This window comes from Poecilia reticulata, linkage group LG3, assembly GCF_000633615.1.
Source record: "Poecilia reticulata strain Guanapo linkage group LG3, Guppy_female_1.0+MT, whole genome shotgun sequence".
NCBI classification, from domain to species: Eukaryota; Metazoa; Chordata; class Actinopteri; order Cyprinodontiformes; family Poeciliidae; genus Poecilia; species Poecilia reticulata.
In genome coordinates, this window is record NC_024333.1 from 32,059,984 (window position 1) to 32,067,055 (window position 7,072).

The following is a 7,072-nucleotide window of genomic DNA, read 5'->3' on the forward strand; positions in this document are numbered from 1 at the left end:
GGTGACCTTAGAGGCTGTATAGGTGACCTTAGAGGCCCTATTGGTAACCTTAGAGGCCCTATAGATGACCTTAGCAGCCCTATTGGTGACCTTAGGCCAGGGGTGGGCAGTCCTGGTCCTGGAGGGCCGGTGTCCTGCAGCTCTTAGACGTCTCCCTGGTCCAACACACTTGAATCCAACAGCTGAATCACCTCCTAAGTGCAGTCAGGTTCTCCAGAGTCCTGCTAACGACCTCGTTATTTGACTCAGGTGTGTTGAAGTTGAGACTCATCTAAAAGTTGCAGGAGACCCTTAAGGGCTGGAGTTGCCCACCCCTGCCTTAGGCCCTATGGGTGACCTTAGAGACCCTATAGATGACCTTAGCAACTCTATGGGTGACCTTAGGGTGACCTTAGAGGCCCTATGGATGACCTTAGCGGCCCTATGGATGACCTTAGCGGCTCTATAGGTGACCTTAGAGGCCCTATAGATGACCTTAGACACCCTATGGATGACCTTAGTGAGCTAGATGACTTTTATCATCCAGTTTTTGGTAGGAAAAGAGAAAAACGGTAAAACATGCAAATGGAAATGATTGAGCTCATTTTAATTTATCATGCGATTAATTGATTTGTTGTTTATGTGGCAGGCATAGTTACAAGGATTGACGCTAAAGTTATTCCAGCACTAAATGAGACTTCGATCAGTATTGATTCGTCATCAGCTGCTCCAGGTTTCTCTGCACATGTTGCCGCCCAGCAGGTTTTCAGGCTGTGACAGAGACTGACCAGATGTGATACCTGGGATGAATAATCTGCTGGCCGCTAAGCAAAGACCGAAGCATTTGGGTTCCTGCAGGAGGACGGAGGCTCTGAGTCGGACCGTACAGAAGCAACCAGTGTTGGTTTGGCTCCATGCAGCCGTCATGTGCAGAGTTTTAACACCGCTTGCCCTGGAGGACGGCGTGTGCGTGTGCGTGTGCGTGTGCGTGTGTGTGTGTGTGTGTGTGTGTGTGTGTGTGTGTGTGTGTGTGTGTGTGTGATGTGGAGCAGCACAAACGGTGAATGCTGCTGCTACTGCTGATCAGAGGACGCAGAATTAAGCTGAAAGTCTTCAGTCTGATGTTTTGTCTGAACTAAACCGTCTTTTGAAGGACAGTTTTGTTTACAGAAACTTCCTAATGAATTTTATATTTTGTTTCTGTTTTATTTATTTTGGATTTTAAATTTCCAGTTCCTGCATTAAATGTTCATTAGAATTTAAAGTTCATCGATCTCTGTGAATGGGTTTTATGATGACATTACCATTTATTTAATAAAAATGGTCTCCAGGCAACAATATTATTGTTTATTGCAATAACAATATAAGATAACAGGAAGCGAACCAGTCGCGTTGAAAACTTAAATTCACATGACAGATTATTCTTTGTTCACACATCTATATGCTCACATCAGTCTCTCTGCTCGCTCAGGTTGGCAGCACAAATGCAACGTCGCACACAGAAGGCCGTTCTTCTTATGGCCTGCTAATGCTAATGCTAGCTAGCACCTGCCTCGGCTAGCTGCGGTAACGTAAACATTAGCTCGGTGACGCGCTCCAGTCGGTCAGCAGCTAACAATGTTTAAAACTCCCAAAGCTGTTGGTATCGTCAGGATTGTTGGTTTTTCTTCTCTGTTGTTTCTGCAGTGAGAGCGTCCATCCATCCATCCATCCATTTTCTTGCACCCTTGTCCCTCAGTGGGGTCAGGAGGTGCTGGTGCCTCTCCAGCTAACGTTCCGGGCGAGAGGCGGGGTCACCTGGACAGGTCACCAGTCTGTCGCAGGGCAACACAGAGACACACAGGACAAACAATCATGCACACACACACACTCTCACACCTAGAGACAATTTGGACAGGCCAATTAACCTGACAGTCATGTTGTTGGACTGTGGGAGGAAACCGGAGTACCCGGAGAAAACCCACCCTGCACAGGGAGAACATGCAAACTCCATGCAGAAAGACCCCAGGCCGGGAATCGAACCCAGAACCTTCTTGCTGCAAGGCAACAGCTCTACCAACTACGCCACTGTGCAGCCCCAGTGAGAGCGTCATATCAGTAAATCTGAAAATATGATCAAATGCAGTTACTGTGTGCAGTTTAGTTTTATGAATCACACTTCTTTATAAATCTGAATGCTTCTGAAGACCAGTGTTTGCCATATGGTTGCCTGAAATGGATAATAAAGAGTTCAGTTTTATCGTTATCACAACAGTACCACAAAATACGGTGATGAAACTGTAAGTCCATGTTGCTACTGTTTAGTGATAAAAACCACAGCAGAGCAGTCTGTCACCACCAAACACAGATTGATTTTATCATTAATAAATATCACACAATAACTCACAAGTTTCACAATCCTCAACAGCCGGTGAGTCGTCTTCATCTTCATCTTCATCAGGTCGTGTCAGATGGAGTCTTCTTCAAACCTTCCTGCAGGAATCCTTGGATTTATTGAGTTCTGCATTCGTCCACTGGGAATTCGGCTACTTGAGCCTCTCCTGCTCCTGAAGGCCAAAAAATATATATTTTTCTCCTCCCCACATTTTCTTCTTCACATTAGCTAAATATGAAGTCAGACTCCGGCTTCAGAGAAACCAGGTCACCGAGGGAAGCGGCTCGTTTGCATGCTCTCTCCTGACCCAGTACGTGAGSATTCAGACATGAACGCAGTCAGCTGAAGATCCGRCGGAGCGCGCCRCTTCCTGCCTGGTGACGGCTCCACTGAGCAGCAGAACCGAGAAAACCAAAGAAATCACCAGGGAGCCTCAGTACAACCCGTATTAATCCAATATTCATCAAACTGTTGTGTTCACTTAATTACCCACAGATGCATTTCTACGATGCTGGACAGTTGGAGATGATAAATGCAGAATCACTATTTTATGAAGGTCTGACTCATCGTTCACGTAACCTCCTGATGTCATTCGGGTCGACACACTGGCAGATTTTTATGGATTCCCAAACTAACGTTTCATATCTAATCAGTCAGAATGAAACCTTTTTAGAGACGTTTTCACTGCAAAAACACATTTTAGTCTCATTTCTGGCAAAAATATCTTGAAAGTTTATCTTATTTCAAGTGAAAAACTTCCAGTTCCTTTGTCAGATTGTTTCATTAAAAATGTGGGGAAAATATCTTGTAAAAGTGAAATAATCTGCTGATGGAGCAATTAGTTTTTCATCCATACTGAGGAATTATTGGCTTGAAACAAGCTGATAATTCTCACAGAAAGCTTACTTTTAAGTTAGTTTTGTGTTATTTCATGTGTATTAAGATGTTTGCACTAGAAACCAGACCAAAGTTAGCTGGTAAGATTTTTGCAGTGAAATTATTAAAACCAAAATAAACCAAAGTCTTTTCATCGTCTCCTAGCCAGACTCCTGTTTCTGGAAGTCTTTCCTATCTGTGTGTGTGTGTGTGTGTGTGTGTGTGTGTGTGTGTGTGTGATGTCAGATCTTCACTGCATGAGCGCGCCGCTCCACCTCTGCTCCCACTGCAGCAGCTCAGGTTGGTGATGAGCGCGGCAGATTGGGTTTGCACCGTTTTGAAGCCCCCTCACCGTCTCCATGGAGACCATAAAAGGCGTCGGCTCGTCGTTTGCAAAGAGGCTAATGAACCRGRTGAGACGAGCCGGCGCCGAGTCCAATCACTTGCTTCAGTCGGAAACAAAGAGGAGGGAAGAGAAGATGGAAAGAAGAATCTGGTTTAGATTCGTGTTGATCTAACCGATGAATTATTAACACAGCTGGGCAGAAACTACTTACGTTTACTCAACTACATGTTTTGAAAGAAAATCTACTTTTAGGAATATTTTTACTACAATGTAATTTTGAGTAACTTTATTATGAGGTATTTTTACTCCTACTTGAGTAAAATGTGTGGATTTTCTACCCACTGAGTGAAAAACAAACATGTTTTAACCAAAGATCCACCAGACACAGACACACACCTGCAGGTTCTGTTAAAGTTTTGACAGAAACTGATTTGGAAACATTTCCTTTTGCATGATTTTCTTAATCATATGAATTATTTTCATTTTCATCCTTAAAATGCCAAGATTTCCACATAACTTTACGTTTTGGTCCTCTTGGAAGTTTTTTAAATATGAAATGATAATTTGATCAGTTGCTCAGTACTTGAATAGACCAAATCCTGTTTTACTTTTAGTTTTTGGATGCTCCGCCCACCTCGTGATTAAAACTCAATAAATCTTGAACTGGGTGGATAAAACTTCAAACCTTTAAACCAAACAGGGTTTGTAGCTGCAGGTTTAAGCAGCAACCATCACTTTGTTTGCTGATGTCATATTTTTACCTTTTTTTGACCCAAATTATTGTAAATTTTTACAAATTTTGCCCATTTTGAAAGTTGCAGAAGATTGTTGCTGCCTTTTCTAAAGTGTGAATCTTCACTGAGATGTTCTGTTATGATCTGTACATTTCATCTTATTAGATTTTAATTCTGACAGAAATTAGACGAAAGTTTGTTTTAGAGGAAAAATTAGAATCTCAGAAAATAAAACTGCACTTGGTATTATTATAATAATGCATCACTAAGTGTAGGAGCCATTTATCCTTTCAGGTGTTTATCGCCACCAGGGGGCGTATTTCATTTTGAGTTCTGAGTGTCTGATGGGGGGGGGGGTTATTTAAGGTCAACCATGATTCTGTTCAGGTGCTAATGGGCAGAGGCAAACAGTTTTCACTGTGCTTGGTTTGGGTGCATGTCGAATTTATGTGGATCCAAATGGAAACAGTGAGACAATGGACATTTGTTCTGACAATAAATGACTTTATTTTATGTCAAACGGAAGATCKGCATCTTGAATCTTAATTGAGCGCACGTAAAGCCAATTCCTTTCAAGAACAACCACCAGTAGCCTAAAATATAGGATTTCAGCCGCTACACTAAGCATCTTAAAATGAAGCTTTTTATTTATTTCTTGCAATAGTTGATGTTTTTTTCACTCGTTTGGTGATGACATAATAACTGTGTGAAATAGAGACGTGATGCTGATGGTTGTTTGGCTGGAAACTCACTGAAACAAGCCAGACTCCTGATTTAAAATAGTCCAGAACCGTCTGGAACCGTTCTCATGTTCTGCACAGGCTTCAGGTGTCGCATGTCAACGGTCAGAATGACTATAAAGATGGAAGAAYATCAGCCGTTATGGTTGTTTTAAACTCAAACATTAGATTTTATTCCAGATTTAAACGGGCTCTGATTGGACGGCAGGACGTTGCAGTTCAGGAAGAGGCGTTTGGATCTGAGTCAAGTGAGTTTAAAGCGGGAACAGAGACGCCGATCCGGCCTCGGTCGGACTCATTTYCTCTGACAGGTCGGCTCACTGCCTTGGGGCTCAAACTGCGCTCTGTCCATTTTCATTTCACACGCGGAGCCGCGGCTCTCCTCCGGGTCAGACATGATCAGCTCACGCTCAGCTGCCAAGGCGGGAACCAAACTGGCTTCAAGACAGAAGCTCTTAAATACCAGAAGACACCAGCGAGAACTTTCCTGACAGTCCGTCTAAATGATGTAGAAACTTTAAAACGTTCCYGATGGAGCAGTGCAGCCTGGAATATTATCGGAGCTGGATTTGGGAGTTTAACCTCCAAGTCTCAAAGTTATCGACCTAAAGTTTCATATCTGTGTTTAGATATTAATGATTCATCTCTGGTTATTAGATGTTTGCKCAGCTCTGTTTGTCTTCCTGTTTCCATCTGAGCAGGGAGTCAAAGCTCTGATTGACGAGGTTAATCTTTGTTTAAATGTCAGAGGTTGTCAATGTGAGGCGTGTGTGTGTGTGTGTTCAAGCTGAGCAAACATTCAGCCTGTGTGTCAGATTTCACCTCCTCCTGTGTTAGTCTAACACCGCTGTGCGATGCAGAGCGCCGGATTAGCCCACATCCTGCCTCAATCACCAGAAAAGCTCTGGACGAAACATTCACTGGGAATTTAAGACTTTAATCTAAAATTATGATGCAGGTCATCGACGAAACGGAGGAGGAAGAATGTGGCAGGAAATAACCAGAGCAGAGGTTATGTGGAGGCAGGATGTGATGTCAGAGCGGTGAGGCGTGTTTCAGGATGTGATGTCAGAGTGTTGAGGCCTGCAGCAGGATGTGATGTCAGAGCGGTGAGGCGTGGTGCAGGATGTGATGTCAGAGCGGTGAGGCGTGTTGGGCGTACTGTGCAGGGCGATGTGTCTGACTGTTAATCTGCTGCCTCTGGTGGTGAGGAGGTGTAAATGCCTCCGTTTCCTCCTGACATCCGGCCTGAAACTGACGGAGCAGAAACCTCCTCCATGACTCCAGCCGTGTTGAAACRTTCATGGAGACGACGGGTCGAGTGGAAGCTTGACCCAGATTCTGTCAGTGATGACGACAAATGAAAGGAAAAACAACGTTGAACCCAAAAACACAACGTAGTTCATGTCTGTTTGTTAGAATCTGACAGAGGAACCTGAGGAGATCGATGGAGGAGCGACTGCAGCAGCACGTTTGGGTCWGAAGCGTCTGTATGGCCCGATGACCCGGTTATTCTTCAGAGCTGCGTCTAAACGGCGTCGGGTTCAGTCTGAGAGGCCCCRATCTTCATCATACAGATAAAACAACGTTTTCCTTTCTCTGATCCGTCCTCAGAGGAACACGCTGCTGATCGCCGCCAGGAGTCGTTCGGATCGGCTCCAATTAATGCGAATATTTTAAAATCTTGGTTGTTTTAACCTGGGAGGAAACACAAAGCCGCTCCTGCTCCTTCAGCGCCGAACGCAGAGCTGGAAGTTTGAACCTCCTCCCTCTCCTGCCTCCAACCGAAGCCACAATCTCTCCCCAAGTCCCCGAACTCATCCCAAAATCCGTCTCATCTCCGTTCCTCACAGTTTTTATTTTTTCTTCTTCAGCTGTTTGAGCTGCTTTGAGAAGTCGGAGTCAAAAACCAGATTCACAGCGAGCCGAGCTTCACTCCAGCAGGCTGCTGGGAATCCTGCTGGAAAACAGCAGAAACACCAGGAGACCCTCACTGGTTTCAGACATTTTACTGGGTTTAGAC

The 7,072-nt window shown here is 44.3% G+C and overlaps 1 protein-coding gene across 4 annotated transcripts in view; it reads left to right on the forward strand.

The window, feature by feature from the left end:
- The window catches only part of large2 (LARGE xylosyl- and glucuronyltransferase 2), a 65,514-nt gene that overhangs the window by 19,579 nt on the left and 38,863 nt on the right, over window positions 1–7,072 (forward strand). The window contains exon 1 of one of the 4 annotated variants that reach the window (XM_008406081.2): window positions 5,208–5,297. The exons of the other annotated variants lie outside the window; for them this stretch is intronic. The gene's annotated coding sequence lies outside the window, so the exon portion shown is untranslated. Of the gene's footprint in view, window positions 1–5,207; window positions 5,298–7,072 lie in introns of those variants that run through there. 4 annotated transcript variants of the gene reach the window in all.